The sequence below is a fragment of the Molothrus aeneus genome, chromosome 13 (genome assembly GCF_037042795.1).
Source record: "Molothrus aeneus isolate 106 chromosome 13, BPBGC_Maene_1.0, whole genome shotgun sequence".
NCBI classification, from domain to species: domain Eukaryota; kingdom Metazoa; phylum Chordata; class Aves; order Passeriformes; family Icteridae; genus Molothrus; species Molothrus aeneus.
The window spans coordinates 14681506-14704510 of record NC_089658.1 but is presented as its reverse complement, the minus strand read 5'-3'; positions in this window follow the sequence as shown (position 1 = coordinate 14704510).

The window sequence follows — 23005 nt, the reverse complement described above, 5'->3', positions numbered from 1 at the left end:
TTTACGATAAATCAGCAGATGGGCAAGCACGCAGAAACTGTATCTGCCATAATGATTTATTTAAAATAAACAAATCCAGCTGTGGAAAAATAACGACTTCTCTGCAAATGCACACACAAATTCTGGCTATTTCATTATGAACATATTAAATCTAGTCCCTCAACTCCAGCTCTTGATGATAATTAAATACACATAGATGTACTGCAGTGGATTTGCTCCTGGTAATTTGCATAGCAGAAAATAATTACTCTGGCAATTAGATACAGTGCAACGTGCTGCTCCTTTATGTGCACCACAAATTTCTTCTGATGTTTTGGCATCACCATTTAAGAAATTAATGAAGGCCCCCTTCCTATTAATAGCATGCTACAGTGGGTTCATGGTGGCTTTGCCTCATGTGTTTGGAATAACTTTTGTCCTTGTTGCTAGGGCTGGTGCTGCAAACCTCTTGCTGCCTTTAAATAGCCAGCTCCTTTGCTGGCAGCAGTGCTTTCCATTTGTTAGCTATTAGATTGGTCATTTGTCCAATTGTGCTGCTCTTGTCCACTGATCAACCACACAGGGCCAGGGCATCCTTCAGTTCAAGGGAAATAATCAGTTTGTTCCCCTCCTGTCCAGGCTATTTGTCCTGTCATACACAGGGATGATGAGTCTCTGACCGAGGAGAAAAGACTTGAATCTGTTTAGGTGAGATTCCTCATCCCAGGCTAAGCTTTAAAGCCCCCAGGTTGAGAAAAGAAGTCCCCAGCCATCAGCAGGAGCAAAGGGAAGGATTAGGCAGAAGAGAAGCATCAGGGAAAACAAAGCCACAGAGCAGATTTGCAGGTCTGAGTTTTGTACAGCCAGAAAGCCCAGCCTTTTCTTCTCTAAAGGCATCTCCCTTTGAACATTGGTCATAAAAGCCTGTGAGAAAGCCTTCTCTCCCTCTGGAGGCTGCTGCCTGAGCTACAGCTGGTCCTGCCTGCAGCCTTCCCTGCACTTCAACCTGAGCCTGTGCTGAGAGGAGGGGATGCCTTAGGTTACTTCCAGTAGCTCCGGGTCTCCAGAGGGTATCACAGCTTCATTGTTTAAAAATGGGAGGCATATATAATAAATTTTCATTAATCAAGTCAAAAATTTTGATATTTTGAGAACAAAATTTTGATATTTTGATGCTGCCAGTGCACATCTAAAAATAAAGGGAGAACAGGGAAACATAAAAGGCAAAACAGACAACAAGAAATGTGTGTGAGAGGTGAGACCATCACCGTGGGGAACTTCTCTCCTCACCCAGACAGCTCCTGGTCCTGCTTCCTTACAGCCTCAGAGCATTTTCCACTGGTGCTGCCACTGCTCTTGCCCTGCTGCCCTGTGCTGTCCCAGCTCCTCTCAGCTCTTGCCCAAAGCCATTTCTCTCTCCCCTGAGCAACACCTCCTCCTTTCTGTTGCCCTTCACACTTTGATTTTGAGTGAGGTTTAGTCTACTTGCACAAGAAAAGATGGCCCAGAAGTGAGGGTGACAGCCTGGGCAGGGGAGAGCCACGTTCAATTCTCTCTGCCACCGACTCCTCCCCTAACCCTGGGCATCCTATTTCACACCTCCTTTTGTCCACGACCGCCTTCTTCAAAGTACTGCTCAGAGATATTCATGTTTTATTTATGAACATCTATTAAACATTCCAAACACTCTGAACTTGATGTTGGCCACCAGCCACTTCAAAAAAAAAAAAAAAAAAAAAAACCAAATCCTGTCAATTTTGGCTGGATGCTTATCCTTAGGTGAAACTGCAATTCTGCCATCACCCACAGCCAGACTCTGCCCTTCAGCAGACTGGGGCAGGTTTCACCCTGCCTTCCTAAGGGCCAGCGCTGCAGTCTGAGCCAGCCCCCAGGGCACAGAGTGGGAGATGAACATGAGAGATGCCCCAAAGCCACCTGGAGGCCAGGCAGAGCTGGAAGGGTGGGACACGGCCACCCAGCACTTCCCAGAGACCCCCAGGCTGCTGCTGCTGGGGCGTGAAAAGGAAGAGGAAAAATGCAACAAAAGGCAAGAATAAAAAGACTTCCATTCCAGAGCACAAATAGGAAGAATGCACCCCTTTTTCTCTGGGTTAGGCTTTTTTTCCTTTTTCTCTCTTTGGCCTGGCTCATGGCTGCCTGCAGATCCCTTTCCTGGTTGCCTAGCAGGGCTAGCATTCATGGCAAGCTGAGGTACACCATGGATGCTCCCTGGAAGCAGGCTGCTATTTCCTACCCAGATGCCTTTTATTTCAGTCAGTGTCATTGCTTGAAGAGCAACAATAGCACTTTATTTCCATGGCACTCATCTTTGGATAGTCTAGTAACAACCTTGCCTTACCTTCAGGTCTGTTGTACCCTCCATGAATAGCTCATACAGAATAATTCAAAACAAATCAAGAAGGCTAAACCTGTAAATCCTGCCATTCTGCAGGGCCAAATGGTTGTTTTACAAAGCACAAGCACTCAGGCTACACAGTTCTGCTGAAGGGCCCTGTAACAGTCAAGAACAGCTGAAGCAATTATCAATGCCCCATCTCCTCCAAAAGGAACAAACTCCAGGGAAGGAATCAATAGGAAAACTTTACAATAGAGAGCCCTTAACTCAAGACACATTTTAGGGATAAAGCCTTTAAAAGGCAGGGGATAAGATGCTAGACTAGAACTTAGGAAAAGACTGAACTCCATCCTTGAATATCTGACTGTGCCACAGGCCCGTGGGTTCCCCCATCCAAAATGTAAGATACTGATATTTGTTTCCTTAATCAAATGATTTGGACTCTGCTGACAGAACAGGCTGAATAAGAACTAAACCTCTGAGCTATTTATACCTTCCTATTATTTAACAGAATAGTTTTAATGCTGAGATGTGCCAGAGCAGACACAGGGATAAAAGCTTCTGCAAACTTCTAACCACATTTGCAGGTCTCTGGCAGGAGATGATCCATCTCCTCCTGATCAGTTTTGGAATGGGATTTGTGACATGTCCACTTGTCCAGGCAGGAGAATCAGTTTGCTGATTCTCACATTCCCATGTCTCTAAAAACTGCACTTTTTACAAACTAGAAAGGGGAAATGTTCTCCTGCACCTGCTGGCTACATGATGGATGGAGAGGCAGTTCAACCTCTCAAAATGAGTTGTCATTAACAGAATTGGAGTGCAGGTTTCCAAAATACTGCCTGAAAGGTGAAGCTTACCCAAAGCTTTCAAATTTAGAAATTTCACCTTAGCCTGTATTTCACCTGAGATGTTTGTGATTTGTCTGTGCCTTTCATCATCATACAAGCACTAACACCTCTGCCACATAAGGCACTAAGAACGGGACGTAGAGAAATATTGTGATTATAAAACTGATTTATTGTTTACTCTCACAGGGCCTGGTTGTTACTTCCACTGAATTCAATGGGAGTTTTGCCATCGACTTCAACAGGGTGGAGCAGAGCCAGGGATTTTTGTCTGTTAATTCCTTGTGGATAATTTACAGCTTTCCAAGCACCACTGCGAAAATAAACTTCAGATTTTTAAAAAACCACACGCACACACAACAAAAAACCAACTGGAGTTAAAATGTGTATAAAGACCAAAAGAGAACCACTGGCATAATATCCCTACAGTATTTCAGAATAATTCATTATTTACTCATTAAATCAGCAAGCAACAGCTCCATTCCTCAGGATCAGCAGCGTGTGCATTTCTCACGCTGGCAATCAAATCACTCACAAGCCATGTGCATAATTTGCTCTTGAATATATATAAACTTTAGATATAATGAGTTGGGCACAGAGACATGGCCAAAAGTGAGCTGGATAAGTGACAGTGCTCTGAAGGAGCCAAGCAAAGACATCCAAAGCAAGGGAGGGAAAGTCTCCTCTGGGTACCTTTCTGGTGTGGTTCAACGGACCAGCTCTAAAATGCCCAAGGTCCTGGTAAAGGACAGAAAGCTGCAAAAAACAACCAGCCACATTAAACAGATAAACAGGGAGCCAAAAAAAGGGGGAAAAGTTGAAAACTCATGCAGCCCTTATTTCTTTCACCTTTAAGGTGCCTCTCCAATCTTAAGTGACAAAACTCAACGTTAGGATTGAATTTGTGCATTTTGCACACTGTTGTCACGTGTTTTCAGACAGAGCTCATCTGAAACTAAATAATTTGCTCACAGAAGCATGGGAAAAGTCACTCTTTTCCAAATTTCCACCAAAGAGTCAAATACTGCAGCCCTGGACTAAAATGGGGCAATGGTCCTGGATGAACCTCCACCATCTTTCTGAACTAATTCTCATGTCAACTGCTTGGGAAAAGTAGGACCTAAGACAAAGGGGAGCTGAAAGCCTGGGGCTTGAATGGAAACTATAAAAGGAACAAAAGTAGCAGCAACAAAACTCCAAGGACTCCTTTGGCACCCAAGGAGGGAGCTTAAAATACAGCCAGCATCTCTCAGCCTTTTTTCCCCTATCTTGGTCTAAAAAAAAAAAAAAAAAAAAAAAAAAGAAAGAAAGAAAAGAGACAGCTCTTCGAAACAATCTCTTTCTGTGTAAGCTGTTGCCAGAGTCTGAGAGAATAAGCCAGGGTTTCTGTGCCAGCCCATTCACATGGCCAGGTGAAAAGAAACTCATTCCTTTAGAGCCTGTGCTGCCCCACACAACATCTTCTGAGAAAGTGGGATGGGAAACACCAAAAAGGGGAGAAGAGAACAGCCGAGGCCTTCAGGTTAGAAGGGCAGCCCGTTCCCACCAGGGAGTCCCTCTTTCACTCGCAGACAACTGCTGCATTTGACATTTCAATGGGAACTGAGGCAGAGCAGGAGGGAGGGCACGGAGGAGGGGGCGGCGGGAGAGCACATAAAGGGACCGGAGTGAGAAAGGCAAGGAGACAAAAATTCTGCATTTTCTCTTTCATTTCTGCTTTCAGGGCATTTCTTCTATAACATGACAGCCAAGAGAAAGAGGAGAGTTTGTTTTAAAATCACACAGATAGGCAGAGAGGGTTGGTCCTGCTAAAAACTTCTTCAAGATGAATCAATTTTATGGGGCTTACAGAGCAAAACTTTTTTCTTTCTTTTTTTTTTTTTCTTTTGGTCATCCCTTTTTTGTTTGTGTTTTCAATGAGAAGGAAAAAGGATTTACATAAAACAAACAAAAAGAATGAATAGCAGCAAACCCTGCCATGGGCACCAACAGTGGATGCTTTTAGAAGAGTTACATGAATATAGTTTCAGTGTTCAGCATTGTCTGAGGGTTCAACACAGACACATTCATCCTGGGAAGTAATTCTGGGGTCCTGATCACTCCATACAAACCCCTCAATGAGAGCTGCATGCTTTTTTAAATCTGCTTTAGAGAAACTTTCATCCAAACACATCAGAGTAATTCTGTACAGGCTTCAAAGCAGCCCTGTGCCATGAAAGGGTATTATCTCCATTTTACAGAACAGGAAACTGAGGCCCAGAGGGAATCACGCAGGCAGCATCCAGAAATGAATCACTGGCAAGGCCTGGAATAAAACTGGTTCCCTGGAGCACCACGCTCATCTGCAGTGAGTGCAGCAGTGGCCTTGGCCAAGGAAGAGTCTCTCTGCTGGGTTTTATGTCAAGCCCAAATATGCAAACCAAAAACAATACAAACGAGGCTCAAACCAAAACAAGGCTTTCACATCTACAATCAGTGGATGTGGATTCACAGAGAACACCAGTCCATGTGCTAGAAAGAACAGAGGAACCTTTCAGGATCTGGAGAGGGGATACCTGAATGGCCAGGTGTGACAGTGTCCACAGGGACCTTAGGATGAGGGAAGAGACGAGGATCTGACTCCATGTTGCAGAAGGCTTGATTTATTATTTTATGAGATATATTACATTAAAACTATACTAAAAGAATAGAAGAAAGGATTTCATCAGAAGGCTAGATAAGAATAGAAAAAGAAGGAATGATAACAAAAGTTTCTGTCTCAGACAGAGTGTCCAAGCCAGCTGACTGTGATTGGCCATTAATTAGAAACAACCAGCATGGGCCCAATCCCAGATGCACCTGTTGCATTCCACAGCAGCAGATAACCATTGTTTACATTTTGTTCCTGAGGCCTCTCAGCTTCTCAGGAAGAAAAAATCCTAAGGAAAGGATTTTTCATAAAAGATGTCTGTGACAGCCAGGGAGGGAAAATGACAGAGGAGAGCCCAGGAACAGCTTCTCTGATGGGAAACTCAGGGAGGTTAGGGCTGTCCTCAGGACAGTGAGGTGAAACTGGGGTTCTGCTTCCACAAATCCAAATGGGAAATGAGAGATTACATCCATAGTTCATAGATCACAGAAAGTGGTTTGGGTTTGAAGTAACCTTCAAGATCATCTTGTTCCAACCTCTCTGCCATGGGCAGAGGCACTTTCCACTATTCCAGGTTGCTCCAAGCCCCATCCAACCTGATTGCTTTTCTCTGTCAGAATTCCCACGGATTCCACTTATGGTCAGTGAGGGAGGCAAGAAAACCCCAGAGTTTGCAGGATTAGCACCATGCTCAGCACTCAGCACATGCTGTGCAGCAGCCAGGGGTGTGTTTTTATTTGCCTGGGACAAGGGTCACACGCAGCAGAGGATCTCCAGAAAGCCACAAAGCCCTCAGTGTGGGGGCTATAACTCAGAAGTGAGGATTAAGAGGTTAAAATGCTTTGTGTTCAGCTGTAATCAGTCTAGAGGGAGTTCAGCATCACTTACCCTTTTGTGTGTCAAAAATAGCCAATCTTTGATCCTTCTTGACTGCTGTGACTCAATATTACTTCCTTTCTGTCTCTGCTCCCCTCTAGACACACGGCAGTGGGTTCCTGTTAAAGGGCCAGCTTGCTCTGGGGCAGGTTTAAGGGTGATGGAACAAAGCCATGGGTGCTTCTCAGCCACCCTGGTCAGTGTGGGATGTGTCACATCTCAGAGAGCAAGGGCAACCTGGACCTTCTTCCTACCAGCCTCACGGCTCTACCCATGGCTCTCCAACCTCTGCAGTGACCATTTTCACTTTCATGCATCACAAGCGTCCATAAAAATAATCCATAAGGTCCATCAGAAGGCATGGAGAGAACTTGACAAGTTATTTTGGAGCAGTTTGAGGGTTTTGTTTCAAGGCAGAAGACTCCCTACAAACACCTCTGAACTGCATGTCTCTATTTTCCGTCTGCAAAACAGAAAAAGAAAAAAATTCCCACAGAAGCTACCCACATTGAAACCCTGTGGGGAAAACAAAGCTGCAAAGTACCAGTAAGAGGTTAAATTTCTCCCTGGTGCCTCACCACCAGCTGTCAGGGAGAAGACAGCAGGAGATAGGAAAAAATGAAAGTCCTTCTCTAGCTATAAATAAAGTTTCCCATATCATTATTGCAGTTTATAAGGCAAGTTAGGAAAGTTTCCTATCTCACAGCACATCCCCTCCCCAGAAGAAGTAAATAATTGAGTGAGAACAGAGCAGAGCCACCGAGGGTCTCTCAATTCAGGTGATGAGGACAAGCCCAGAGGACAAATCCATCCAGCTCTTACCAGGTGGGGCTGAAGCCACTTTTCTGTGCCCAGCACTGAGAGGTCTCAGTGCTCTGTTCTGTAACACACACTCAGACACCAGATATCCATGGGGTAAGGCTGAGTAATGTGCTGGCTGCTATCTGCCTCGCTGAAAGGGTGATAAGAGCCGGCCAGAGATAGTCCTGCTTCCCAAATTAGATAGCTAAATGATCAGGCCCTTAGAAAAGTAACACCAGCAGCCCTTCCCCACCATTGCCTTTCTACTCACAGATAAATACTGAGCATTGCTAAGGCAATGTTAACTGCAGCCTCAGCCCCCAGTCTTTAAAAAGTCATGACTCAAGATAATGAAATTGGTTTAGATTTAATGTGACTTTTTCCATTAAAAAGCTCATTTGAATGAGCTTTGGGGTTTTTTCTCCTCGCTGCTGGACTAGAAATGGGTTTTAAAACTGAAAACGTGCTCAAGAGGCAAGTTGCTGTTCCTGCAGCTGTTGGGCTTCAGAGAAATATTTCCATTTGCAGGAAAGGTACAACTTATTCCCAGCCAAGAGATGTGGCGACAACGAGTCTCTGTCAAAAGCATTCCTCAGGCTAAGTGAGCTGCCTTCTCTGCATATATATATATATATATATATATATATATATATATATATATATATATTCCCCCCAAAATAACTGCCTCAGAGACACACAAGTGTGTCAGCTCAAAGCACTGCTTGATGATAAATTTGCTTTGCTGCAGCAGTTGATGCACGTATTCATATTCACACCCACAGCTTGGGGGTCCCTTCCAGCTCAGGATATTCTGTGGTCCTGGCCAATGATTTCTGGCAGAGGCAGGGCAGGTGCCTGTGTGGGCACTGAGGAGAGGCAATGACACCTGCACCCATCACTGCTGGCTGATCCAGGGCACAATCAGGGAGGGACCCTCAGATGGTTCAGGCTGTTTGAAATCTTGTTTGTGTCCAAGGTCCTGTCCCCACTGACCTCTTCCACAGCAAGGAACACAGACATGCCTCGAGAAAGCACTGAAATAGGGTGAAGGGTTTGTTTGGGGGAAAAAAAGGAAAAAAAGGAAAAAAAGGAAAAAAAGGAAAAAAAGGAAAAAAAGGAAAAAAAGGAAAAAAAGGAAAAAAAGGAAAAAAAGGAAAAAAAAGGAAAAAAAGGAAAAAAAGGAAAAAAAAGGAAAAAAGGAAAAAAAGGAAAAAAGAAAAAAAAGGAAAACAAGGAAAAAAAGGGAAAAAAAGGAAAACAAGGAAAAAACAAGGAAAAAACAAGGAAAAAACAAGGAAAAAACAAGGAAAAAACAAGGAAAAAACAAGGAAAAAACAAGGAAAAAACAAGGAAAAAACAAGGAAAAAACAAGGAAAAACAAGGAAAAACAAGGAAAAAACAAGGAAAAAACAAGGAAAAAACAAGGAAAAAAAAAGAAAAAAAAGGAAAATATCACCCCCACACATCCAATTTGAAAATCATTAAGAATTTGACAATAAAAAACCCCTGGATGTGGACTTCTTGTGACACTCATCAGCTTTACTTGCCCTGGATATAAAATACTGTAGATGCACAACTCCTAAAAGCAATGAGATGAAAGATCTGGGGTTCATCACTCACTGAGGACCACGTTGATCACAAAGCTGAGATCAGACTTCAGCCAAACCTTCCTGTGGGCACAGGAACATTCATGCACTGCACCAGTGCTGGTACCAGCAGCTCCTGGAGCAAGGACCATTTTTGCACAGCTCTCAACAGCAGCTGAGCACCATTCCCATTCTCCCATCCCAAAAGGAAAGCTCAGGTTTGCCAGGTTAGTTCTGGGCAGTGCTGCACCACTGGGAGCCCTGTGAGCTGCAAGCACTGAATTTGGAGCCCTCTCTCCCTATGGCTCCTTATTCACACACTGAGCAATCAAAGAGTGGGAAGAAAAAAAAAAAAAAAAAAAAAGAGAAAAAATTTTAAATAAAAATGTAAAGTCACCTGTAAGATGTACATGGGTACCTTGCCTGCTTGCTCCTACAAGTAGCAATATTTTCAACTGAACTTAAAGCAGATGAAAGCCCTGAAGGGTAAAGCCTGCTAACTTTGCCTCCCACCTACCCACCAGCTCCAGAAATAAATCTTGTGGGTTTGGAAACAGCTCTTTCCCCACCTCTAACCACAGCCTTGACAGTCCCCGCCAAGCCTCTCTATTTCATTAGTCTCTGGATCTCTCACACACACACAAGTATTCCCACATGCTCCCAGAGCTGCCCACTTCCAAACCTGACAGGTAAAATTATTCCCTCCCTCTCCAGCCCTCCTAATTGCCTCCCTTGGGTTCCCATGGAGTGCAAACGTCACTGCTCAATATGAACTTCATGCAGTGGCACCGGGAGCCTTTCCTTGGAGCACTCTGTGTCTCACAGCTCAGCCTCCACACTGCCCCCCATCCCACTGCCAGCACCCACAGGCAGCCTGCAACCTCCAGCCCAACTTTAAATCATTACACCAATTGCCCTCTGCCATTTAAAGATAATTTTCTCAGGGAATAGTTTGAAATTGGATGGTGATTTTTTTTTTTTAACGGTATTTTTTTCTAGAGCCCGTTTTGTTTTTTTTCTCTTGGCAGCTTTCTCAGAAATTATCGGTAATTCAAGACCAAATTCTTTCAATATCATCAAAACAGAGTCATGATATATGGGTTATTAAGAGCTTTGCAATATTTACCATCTTAAATCTTCACTGCTGGAGGCTTGTGATAGCTCCACAGTCTCTGCATTTCTTTTCCTTTTTTTTTTTTGGAACAAAAGTGAATTTCATGGTGAATTTTCAAAAGTGAATTTACCCTTCACAGAAGCGTTGTCTTCACAAGCTGCTGCTGTTTATGAAAATCCAAATGAAGATCCATGCCACCTGCAAGGAACAGCAATGATTTTAATTGGATTGGAGGAACTATCAAGAGATAAACAAGCAACAAAAATAATTAGTATCAGCAGCTCCTTTTTTCAAACTGGGACCTGCAATACTTGCTCCTGAGTTCAGGACACAAACAAGGTCTCCCTGAAGACCTTTTGAACCTTGGGATCTTAAAAATCAAAGAATCAGCAGAGAGACAGAAGAAACTGCCCAAGAATTAGACTTAACCAGAGAAAATGGAAAAAATAAATGAATCTGACTTCTGCTGGCTGTGGGTTACTCAGAAAACAGCAGGAACAAATTAAGATTTATTGTGTTAATGTACAGAAAATTTCTTCAGCCTGATATTTTGCAACAGAGTGAATTAACAAACAGAATTAATTGACTAATTAATAACAAAATAAACTAACTTCAAGTTGCTTGGATTAATGATAGTGTTGAGCAGCAATTGTATTTGTTTTCCTATCTTAAAGGTGCAGATAATAAAAACAAAGTATGCAAACCCAGGTGCTTAAACCTGGGCTCCTGAGGATATATTTGGGAACCCAAAGTCCTTATTTTAATTTTCAAAATGTTCTTAACAGCTCAGCAGCTTTGAAAACCAGACCATACTGTTTGTAGCCAACCAGGAATTTTTGAAGTTCATGATGTAAAAGGACATGACAAAAAGCACTGAAAATGAACAGCTAAAATATCAAAGCACCCACTGACTTCCCAACTGATTTCTTTCAGCAGTTGAAATCTGTTGGTTGCAGATTGAACAGGGAGTCAAGAATTCCCATTTCTATTTCCAGCTCTGTCAGCAATGATGTTTGGCAGTGTTTCTTCTGGGAAAGATCATCTTCAAATCCTTCCATAGTGGATATCAATTGGTCAGTGCTGGTTTGTGGCAGTGCAGCCTTTGCATGAACAATCATAGAATCATTTAGGCTGGAAAAGACCTCCAGGATCACCGAGTCCAACCAGCTCTCACCACTCACACTCCCAAGCACCACATCTGCATGGGTTTCACACACTGCCAGGGATGGTGATTGCCCCAACTCACCCTAAGGTAAAGGCAGAACCAACCTCTGGAGCTCAGAGCGTGGACTGGGTGTAGGGACAGGCGTCACAGACATCTTTCAGGAAAAATCCGTTCCTTAGGATCTTTCCTCCTGAGAAGCTGAGAGGCCTCAGGAACAAAATGTAACCAATGGTTATCTGCTGCTGTGGAATGCAACAGGTGCATCTGTGATTGGTCCATGTTGGTTGTTTCTAATTAATGGCCAATCACAGCCCAGCTGGCTCGGACACAGAGTCCAAGCCACAAACCTTTGTTATCATTCCTTCTTATTCTTTTCTTAGCCAGCCTTCTGAAGAAATCCTTTCTTCTATTCTTTTAGTATAGTTTTAATGTAATATATCTCATAAAATAATAAATCAAGCCTTCTGCAACATGGAGTCAGATCCTCATCTCTTCCCTCACCCTGAGACCCCTGTGGACACAGTCACACACAGGAATTTTCCAGCCCCACCACCCCAAAGCTTGGCCATAGGGGATTTTTATAGCCCACCTGTGCTCCTGCTGCCAGCATCCTCTCTCAGACTCTAAACCAGCACCTTGGTGACTGCACCAGACCATTTAGGATACAAGCAGGTCTAATAAAACCAGCTGCTACTGCTGTAGTAGGTAGCTATGAATTTATATTCTTCCTCTGCATAAAATGCACGACCCTTCTCCAAGAATATGGAAGCACTTTTGCTCCCCCAGACAAATACCTAAAGCTAGTCAAAGGTGCAGGAATGCATACATTTATCCCAGCTGTGGGCTGTATCTGCACATTAAACACCATTTGTTCTGGGCCTGACAGAAAAGTGAGCTGGAGAAAAACGTGTCAAAGACAAGAAAAAACCCAAACCAGTCAGGCAATGGCTAGTAGCTAAAAGCTGATTCCCACCACAGGTGTTTTATTTCCCCTCAGGGCCAGCTCTTGCTCAGGGTACCCCTCACCCCAGATGCAGCAGGATGGATGATGCACAGACTGGAGCAAGCCATGCTCCCCTTCCTTTCCCCCTCCTCCTGCTAGCAGAGGCAGAGCAGCCACAAAGCCACTTTCCTCCACCACACCTCACTTCTTTCCCCCATCCCAGCTGTATAATGGTGCTTAAAACACCCCCAGAAGATGCTTTTCAGTGGGCAGTGATGGACACATGCAGGACACTGCAATTAGCAGCTGACTCCCCACCAAGGGTAATGAATGAAAGAGAAAAAGAAGAAGAAGAAGAAAAAAAAAATCCTTGTCCTATGTGTCTGAAAGGTTGGAGAAGGTACAATTTGTGCAGACACAAAGGGAGCCACAGCTGGATCCAACGTGTCTGTACTCATCCCTTTCTTGTAAGCACCAGGGGAGCAGAAACCTTTCTGCAGGCTTGTTCCCACCCCCCAGCACAGGTTTTTCCTTCCCTCCTTGCTGCAGTCACACCTTGGCCACCCTATTATGTGATGCTCAGCCCCACCAAACTGGGATGAGCTGCTGCCATACCTCCACAGAGGCTCTGGAGCACATCCTTCCCTTTTCTGAAGGGAGAGACACAGCCATGCAGTGATTTGGAAAAGCAGAGGCACCCAAAGAAACCCTCTAACTGCTTTTGGTTAGTAATGTGGAAACAGGAGCCTGGCCAGCTCTTACAAAATCCACTTTTGACACTGATCTCCCAAACAGGAACAGACTTGTTCTGGCTGCCTCTACGTGTACACACACCCACACGCACAGATGGGAGAGGAGAGCTCAGCTGCACTAACCCAGCCTCCATCCATCACCCACCACTGCAGCTGGCACAGAGCCCTCTCTGGATAACTCCTGGGAGGCCAAACTGCTGCTCCTGCCACCAGCCTGGGGTGGGACCTGTCCCCATGGCTGGCAAAGGCTGGCAGCACCAGGAAAAGCAGGGAGGAAGGGATGAGATCTACATCCATCCAGCAAGGCAGATGAATGAATTGCCCTTCTGGAGAGCTCTGAGTGCTCCAAGTGCAAATCCTTCAGAGTTTGTGACAATAATTTCCCCCCCCCCCCTCCTTCCTATTAATAAAATATAATAGCAACTCTGAGAATAATGGCCTATTATCTGAAGGCTTAAATGACAGAGCCATCAAAAGGAAGGTGAAATATAGGGCTGGGGAATCAGCTTGGGTGGGGAGTTACAACATCCCTGCGTGGCACGTGGGCAGAGCACGACAGATTTAGTGGTTTCTCAGAGAAAAAACAGCACAAAACATCAGTGTCTTATAATTTAAAATCTATCAAGTGCACATTTTGAAGTTGTTCTCAATGCACATATGTCAGTTGTTTGCTCAGCTCAGAGAAATGCCCGTGACCTGCCATCCAAGCCTGTGGAATAATCAGGTTGGATGGATCCAACTCCTGCCCCTCCTGCACTGCAGCTGTCACGAGGTTTGCAGGATCTGCCACCTGGAAACCATGGCACAGGTGGCAGCAAGGACAGCAAGGATCATGGAGCACAGTTTGGTCTCTGCCACTGCTAGAGCAGGTGCAAAATGCTATTTTTAAAGATTTTTGCCTCCTAGAAATTGATAGAAAACTAAATTCAGCTTAAAAGGTTAAGTGCACTTAGAGGCTTAAACTCAACCAGGACTTAAAAGTCTTAAAGTTTTGAGACCAAAAATTCTGTCTGACCTTTTTTTTTTTGCCATTGAGGGGGTGGAAGTTTGGAACTAAACTATGACTAGTCTACATTTTACTTTCCATTTTTGCTACTTTTGCAAGAATTTGAAATTTAAGAAATGTTGTCCAAAAAGTTAATCCTTTTACCCTTTTCCTTTTTCTTCTAATGATGTCATCATTCTTTCTTCTCCTCTTTTGTCTGCCTCTCCTTTTCACTCATCCAAAGGTTGAATTCTCTAGAACAGTCGCTCAGTTACACAAAAAAGCAAAAAAAAAACCCAACAGATCCTTCCTTGCATCCAGTCTCAAATGCAAAAACTGCTTATGGCTTAATGATGCTCTTTCATGCTTCATTAGCTTTTATCAGTGTGGAAATCAGGTTTCAGAGCTGTCACTGGAGTTGGGTACAGGAGAGCAGGGTGTGTTCCTGGTTTCCTCAGTGTCTAAATTCCCTCCAAGCTGGGCTCTTTGCCATTGATTTTGGAGGTGTCAGAAACATCACCCACGGAGATTTTCAGTGATAGGAGGCTGCTGATTTTCTGACCCAGCCCCCAATTAGCAGCTGCCTGATAATTGTTGACATTGGAGAGCTATGAAGCAAATTGGGGAACCTTGATCCAATGAACCATAAAAATAAATAATAACCATAAAACTACATCTGTGCTGTGAAACCTCCCAGGGCGACTGCCATAACAACCATGGTGACTTGGGACTCTACCTGGAAGGGAGAGCTCTGCACCTTGACAGGGACCAGAAGCTTTTTGGCCATCTCTGTGGGAGGGTGAGGGGTTGAGCACCCCATTATCCTGCCTGGCCCCAAGAATAACCCAAATCAGGGCTGGGATGCCGTGGGTGGATCAGCCATTGTATCTCTGCCCATGGGGTCTCTCATAAAAGCAGGTTTTAAGCCTTTCTACAAAGTTCCAGGAATCCTCTCCTCAAGCCTGAAATGAGCTATTAAATGTGGTGGCAAATCCAGGGAATATCTCTGCATTTTCTTTGAGCACATCTCTGAAACAAAACATGACCCCACACAAAGAGATTTTTTTGCTTTGATTCACCTTTCCCATCACCTTATCTTCCCTATTGCTTTTGCATGCATAAACTATTAAAAAAAGAACATATCTGCCAAAATAATTTTCACATCAGAACTTCCTGAGTTATAATTGCCTTTTCCCAGAAAAGCAGACTGTGACAACTCACTTGAGTCAATCTCTGCTTGTAAAACCAATCTTGATCTTTGCCATCCCCTGGCTGTGGCCGGTTCTTAATCAGCCACCAGGCAGGGAGCAACTCAACATTCATCTAAAATCTCCAGTGCTGAATAACATGGAAATCTGGTCTTTTCTTTCCATCTCTGAGGCCAATCCTGTGCAAGTTGGTGGCGACCAGAAAGGCTTTCAGGGGCTTATTTAGGGTCCAGTCCTCCACACCCCTAACAAATTCCCATTGCTTTGAACTGCAGAGGAAAAGCCTGAAAGTTCTCTTAGTGCTGCTCTAGCTTGTGCAAAAGGGAAATTTTAATGATTTCACTGCCTCTACACCAAGCTTAACAGACCAGAAGTTGCAAGGAGCTGTGAGATGCTAGGCAGAAGCTGACAGAGTATGAAGCTGTCATCCACAAACAGCCTATTGATGTTTTCTCCAGAGCAGCCAAATTAATACAATACCAAGTCCTTGCCCATGTTCTACGTAATTAATTCAACACTGAGATGACATTTCATTTAATCAAGACATATCATATCTTCTGTTTCAGCTGAAAGAAACACTGAAGTTATAATGAAAACTGGTCAATATATCAGCTATCAGCAATTTTCCTCTGTATTTCTGCTGGTCCCTAAAAGCCAAAAAAGAGCTGATGCTTTTCCTTCTTGATCTCCTTACTCCTCATTTCATACTCCTATTGATACAGCATTCAAACAGGCAGGGAGTTTGTCAGAATAGAGGAGCTTTTCATTTTTGTTACATTTCTTCACAGCAGAATTGGCTACATTTTCTCCCCACAACAAAAAGTGTGTTTTCATGTAAATAAAAAATAGAATTTTCACAGGAGAGATGACCATCTGGTCCTGCATCCTGACTCTGATGGGGATCAGCCCCAGATGTTTCAGGGAAGCTTTGTTCCCAATCCCTTTCTGTAACAAACCAGTTTGCATCCCAAAACAGGAGGGCTTTCCCTCCTCTTTGAGGTTTAAAAGGGAATTTGCAGCTTTCCAAATGGTTTGGGGGTTTTTTTGCATTTTACAAATAATTTTACAAATAATTCCTAAATATTTAGCACTGTGCTCCCAGAAGGGGACTGCAGTGAACAAGGGTCAGCCAGCTTTAGTGGATAGCAAAAGAGCTGACTCTGGCACCCCCAAAGTTTTTCCAGCCTCCTGGAAATATTTAACAAAAGCTTCATGCTATAGCAGATACATCAATATTTGCCACATCTCAGCCAAGTCTTGATAAGTTCATGTGCCTTCATGTCACACGTGAAACACCCCAGCCCATTTCCCAAATGAACAAATTTGTTGCTGGAATTGCCATTCTGGTCCCCTGATGAGGGAAGGAACTGGAACACTGCAAACTTGCATCTTTGCTTTGTGTAAATCAAATCACAGCTGCAAAATTTGGGAACAGAAAGAAAGTGAAGATGGGAAAAAAAAAACAAACCAAAAAAACCCCAAAAAAATCCCCAAAAAATTCCCACCACACACATCCAAAATATAAATATTCCTGCTGGCCTCCTCCCACTAGTAAAGTCACTCTCACATCAAACCTGTCATCAGCTTGAGCATTTAAAGAAAAGCACTGCTGGGGTTGGCCTAACAAATCTGTCCCCAGCACCAATTTACAAGTAACCCCTCTATATTAATTATTCCTAAGTATGCCACAATGACACATTAAATTTGCATGCTGAAACCTAGTTAAAGCCTGAACAAGCCAAGACCTCTGAGAAAGCACTGCACAGAAGAGAAATGTATTGTTTTAAATAACTACCTACTGCTGAGCAAGGGCACAGAACATATTTGGAAGCAGTAAAACCGCTGGAGAGAAAAGCAAGGATGTTTTGAAAACAATACATTTGGGTCCTGCTAACACTGGAGCAAATGAACAAACATCCATTGAGGTTGCTGTGAGGTGGTTGCATGCAGATATTTGCACAGTCTGGTGGTCCCTGGAGGGGGGAGCTCTCTCTGCCTTGGTCTCAGCAAACCTGTGCAAAATGCAGGTAGCAGGAACCATCCCAGCCCCCAGAGGCTGAGCAGCTGCAGAGGCTTTCCAAAGCTCAGTGAAGCTCTGAATCAAGTGAGCAAGGGCTGGCCCTGCTTGGCTTTGCACGGACCTGGGACCGTGTTCACAGGGGTCTCAGGCTGAGGGAAGAGATGAGGATCTGACTCCATGTTGCAGAAGGCTGATTTATTATTTTATTATATGTATTACAATAAAACTATACTAAAAGAAGGACTTTCTCAGAAGGCTAGCAAAGAAAAGAATAAGAAAATGATAACAAAGGCTTTGTCTCAGACTCTGTGTCCGAGCCAGCTGGGCTGTGATTGGCCATTAATTAGAAACAACCAACATGGACCAATCACAGATCCCCCTGTTGCATTCCACAGCAGCAGATAACCACTGTTTACATTTTGTTCCTGAGGCCTCTCAGCTTCTCAGGAGGAAAAATCCTAAGGAAAGGATTTTTCATAAAGGATGTCTGTGACACAGACCTTCCCACAGTGCTCCAGGATGATTTTACCTCATAGCAGACACCATCAATGCTAAGCAAATCACTTGCATAATTATGTGTGCTTGCACAGTGCCATCCATTGCAGCTGAGGTCACTTGCTAATCATCATTTTCCAATTTTTTCATCAATGGAAGCTTGTGTTTTTATTTGTGACTCATTTTGAGGCAGTTGTTAAATGCAGTGCCATGCCAGGTGTATTTTTAACACGTGCTTTATTGCCTCAACATGTTTCAGACAGGGTGGGAAAGGTGTCTGCCTGCCTTCACCCTTCCCATCACATGGGATGTTGTTATTAATTATAACTTCTGTGTCATTAATCACGTGATATTATTATTTATAAAGCAGTCCTCCACATACCAGTTATAAAAGGATCAAATCTTATCATGCCCTGATGAATCAGAGTTCAGTATATTTTAGGTTCCTCATAATCAGCTGGCAAAGGCTTGCTTCTAAGCAAGATGCTGTTTATTTTTAGGTTAGTAATGAACAAACACCAGGAGTCCATAGGAGAAATAAAGAGCCACTTCTCTGGGAAACAGAGTGACCCTGGAAGCAGCAGTGTGGGCACAACACCTGCTCGCCACATCACACCATCCAGCCAAAAAATGGAATTCCATACAAGTTTGGCCTCACTGCCCACCCCCCTTTGGGCATGGTGTCACCAAGATTCTTCCTCAGGGCACAAAATCACAGGCTCATAGGTTGTAGCTACAGAAGGAAAGGCTGGCAGGGAACGGAGAGGATCCATGGTCTCTATTTCATGAGGTGATCTCTGAGAGGAGCTGATGGGCTGATCCACCACTGGGTAGAGCTTTACACAAGCCACAACAATTTGGGAAGAAGGTGAGAGAGGAAAGAACCATAGATGCCGCTTTGTTAGCCTCAAAAACCACAGTGTGAAAAGCTGAAGTGTGACAGGGAGGGGACACTGAGGAGCTGCACACTTGGCTCCCAAAGCAGCAGTCACTGCAAAATATGTGAGGCTGCAGCTCAATGTCCCCAAATCTCCAGGGACTGCACAGGGCACAAAGCTTTTGACCTGCAGGTCACTGCCCCCAGACCCAGACAGATTTTGTGAATGATCCAGAGTGATTCCCATCTGTGCCTTTAAGTAAAATAAATAGGAAATTACACTCTTAGCTGACAACAGCCACCCTCCAGTGCTCAGCTGCAGGATTTCCAGCAGCAGCCCTGCACCTTGGAGAAGAACAGATCCTGCAGTCCAAGTGAGACACAGTGGGGTCACCAAACCCAGCTCTCTGTCAGCAGCCACAGCCATGAAATACTTCCCTGCAACCAGCCCTGGTATCTACAGGAGTCTGAAATCCATCATTAAAATCATAATTGAAATAAATCCAGGGAAAGACCCCATTTAGTCAAGCTGGAGCAGGACTGGGAAGGTCCTTCCTCCTGGGAATGGGATGTTTGCACACTCCCAGCCCACAGCACATCAGCCTTTATCCTGCAACATCACCAGGTCAGATCCTCCAGCACCTGCCTGAATGAATCATTGCAGTTGGAAAAGACCTTTAACATCATTAAGTCCAATCTTTAAAAAGGGAGGTAAGGTAATAGCCATGTCCCAGGAACCTGGCTCCTCCAAGAGCATCCTAAATTTAGGGCTTCTTGCAATAATCATGTCCATCAAAGCTACTCTGGAACCTCTTGCTGCTCCCAGCAGCCCATGACTCATCCCTCAGAGAAAGACACACACAATTAGGAGCATCTGTCAGTAAAGCCACTGAAAATGACTCCCACAGCCCTCAGCACACACACTCTGGTCCAGAGCCTTGGCAGCTCTGGAGTGTTTGGGAATTACCCCCAGCAGGCTCCCCCCAGCTTGTTTATCCATAGGAACATTTAATAAGGAGCCTGTTAAAAAGGCCACAGTCACAGAGCACTCCTTGTCTGTCAGGCAATCAGGTTGGATTATGGTGTTGATCATTAATTATTGGGGAGGAGAGGGGGGAAGAAGGGCTGGCTTAAATTAAAAGCAAAACCAGAGCTCATTAGGTCCACAATAAACATGGAATAAAGACAAAGGCACACATCTCCCCCCTGTAACCATACCTGGCACCAAGGGATCAGGGCTCCCCTGCCAATTCACAGTGCTGCTGTCTTGGAATAGTATTCCAAATTCAATTGCTTGAGAAATTTATCCACCCCTTTTTACCATCCTTAATGTTGCCTTCAAGACCTCCTTGATTCCAGAGATTTAGCATGGGATTAGCAGAGTTCTGGGCTTGGCATGGTCTCTGGAGCCTAAGCCAAGAGTTCTCATCCTTTTTCCTCCCCCCATTCCAGCACCCTCTCCTCCAAACAAACTTGCCACCACTCACTTGTTTCCAGCCTGCACAGGTGCAATGCAGGAAATCCCCTGGTAACAAAAATAAATTAAACTTTTTTTTTTTTCCCCCAAAGCCTCCCAGGAGGAAGCACTGCAGAGCACAGCAAACTTTTGGCACGCCCAGGCCTTTCAGTGACCAGTCCAGCAAGGACATTTGGCCAAAGAGTGAGTTCAAGCTCACCTCTGGACAACCCTTGCACAGATGGAAACCTCTGACTCAGCCCCAGGTTCCCTGGCTGCTCTCCCCAACCCAGCCACTTTGTCATCCCCCTGGAGCCCTTCAGGACTCATTTCAAGCCTCCCACCCTGTTCTCCACACTAAGATGGGATCCTCCTGGCTAATTCCAACAACAAGAACAGCAAAATTCTTCAGCACAAGTCCCAATATCTTGGCGTGTGAAGCCAAATCTCACTCAGTACATGTGCACACCTCAGGGAGATCTCAAGGGAGATCTTTGCTGCCCAAGCCCAGGAGGAGCTGCAGCATTGCTCAGGTCAGTGCAGAATCCCTTTCTATCATACCACCTTCTCCCAGGGCTGCAGGGAAAGGAAAAAAAAATTAAAAATCAACAAGAGCAAAATCACAGACAGGTCTTTTGTCTCTGAGCTGCCTGTCCCTGTGCAGCCAGAGGCGAGCAGAGTTTAAAGGGAAGGATTTCTGTGACTGCCTTGCCAGACAAAGCTGAGATACTTTTGCCAAGGTAAGACATAAGAAAGATCCGTTTTTCTGCTCTACTTTTACTCACAAAAGAAAAATCAGGTTGGTTTTAATAAATTTTGCTCATGAACGAGCTGCACTCCCTGGGTAAAGCTCATAGAAATTTATCATAAGGTTAACAGAAGCAAACCTGTGAGTAGCTCAAGTACAACAGAGCTGACACCACTGTTTCTTATGGGCTCTCACTTGAAAAATAACCACAATTCACTGCCCACCATCAGCTTGAAGGGATCACTTTCCTCCTAGACACCACTGCCTCCTGCCCTGACCATACACAAGTGTCAGCAGAGACAAATCTGAACTGAAATTTAATGAATCTGGCTAATTCATTATCTGAAAGACTCATGTGTTTCAGTTTTCTTTCATCCTGATCTTTTTTTTTTTCCCTTCCAAGCCGAGCACACCAGATGGCCAATACCACTCTCATTGCTAGCTACTAATCAGCCACTTCCATATGATATTTGCCATGAAGAATTAATACAATTAGGTCAGGATGTAAAGACATCATATTATTCATGGCAACAAGCCCAGATTCACTTTTTATTCCTCCTGCAACTGCCTGCAGCCCGGGTGAGGTCAGAATCCAGGTCCATTTGCACTGCAGGAAGCTGGGCTGCTCCAGGTCCCCTTGCACAGCACTTCTGCAGATGCAGCTCTGGCTTCCCTTCCTTGAGAAATGCAGTCAAATTCAGTTTCAAAAGGAATCCTTGCTAAAATATCTCCAAGCACACACCTAACCAAAAAAAGCGTCACCAAAAATACAGGTGACTACACATCTGACCAAGTACACACCTAACCAAAAATACAGATGAGAAATGTTACAAGAACATAATTTTTAATATTTCCCGTCTGTGTTTTTCAAGACTTAGTTTCCCTTTCTTTCCAGCCGCTACAATGAATGCAAGAAAAAAATGAGAACAAGAACGAGAGCGCAAGAACGAGAGCGCAAGAACGAGAGCGCAAGAACGAGAGCGCAAGAACGAGCGCAAGAACGAGCGCAAGAACGAGCGCAAGAACGAGAGCGCAAGAACGAGAGCGCAAGAACGAGAGCGCAAGAAATGCACTCCTAAAAAGCGATGGACAGAATTCTGCTGGCCAAACCCTCAGAGCTGGGAGCTCACAGAGCAGAGGAGGGAGAACTTTGCCATGTCCTTACAGCCCATCATGGTGCTCCTCCCAGACAGGAGCAAGTAGATCAGCTATTTGTCACAGATTTGTTATTTTTCTTTTTAAACAATTGCTGCTTTTTCCTTCCTTTTGTTTCCCATATCTAGGTAACTGAAATGTAAATAATTTTTCCTCCAGCAGAGGTTATCTCAGTGGCAGGACCCAGATTTGTCTGGGAAGGATAATTCCTCTCTGTTCCCTTCTCAGAGCACATTGCCAGTTCTCACCCACAATGCATTTGATTTTCAGGGTCCTCTTTCTCATGGTTTAAAGCTGTGAGCAAAAGTGGGATTGCCCAGTGACACGTGAGGTATCAAATCTTGACTCCACTCTGATAAAAACACCCAACAATGACTCTGGCCAAGTTGGTGGCTTTTTTCCCCCATTCCCTAAATTCCCTGCCCCTAACCAAAACTCAAGCAGCCAAGAGGCCAGGACAGGAGAGACCCAGGCAGGGCTGCCATGCCTGTCCCAGAGCTCATCCCTTTGCAGGGATTTGCTGTCTCACCCTGCAGCATCCCCCACGCAAACCCTCCCAGCACACCAGGATGGCTCTGCTCCTTGCAATTCCAGACATCTGTGTTTACTCCACAACCCATAACAGAGTTGTTTTCCCTGGAAAGGCTCCATCACTGCCTTTTTCCTGCTGCCTACCATGTGTCCATTTCTTTATATTTATTTATTTATTTAATTTTTTCCCCCAAAGAAAGTCTGGATGCTGCTATTTTCAGCACCCTCACCATGTGCTGGAGGCAATTCATGCTTTGGGACACATGGCAAAGACTGCAGAAATATTTCCTGTTGGTCCTGGGAGAGGCTTCCCTAGCAAAAACACATTATAGTGCTTCAAAGACCCCATTCCCCACGCACAGCCCAGCACATGCAGTGCTCAGAGCTTGCTTTTGACACTGCACAAACCAAAAGCCCTGTGGAGACCCAGAAAGCAGAACAAGGTCATCATATCCTCTGCAACACGATTTCTGAGGCAAAA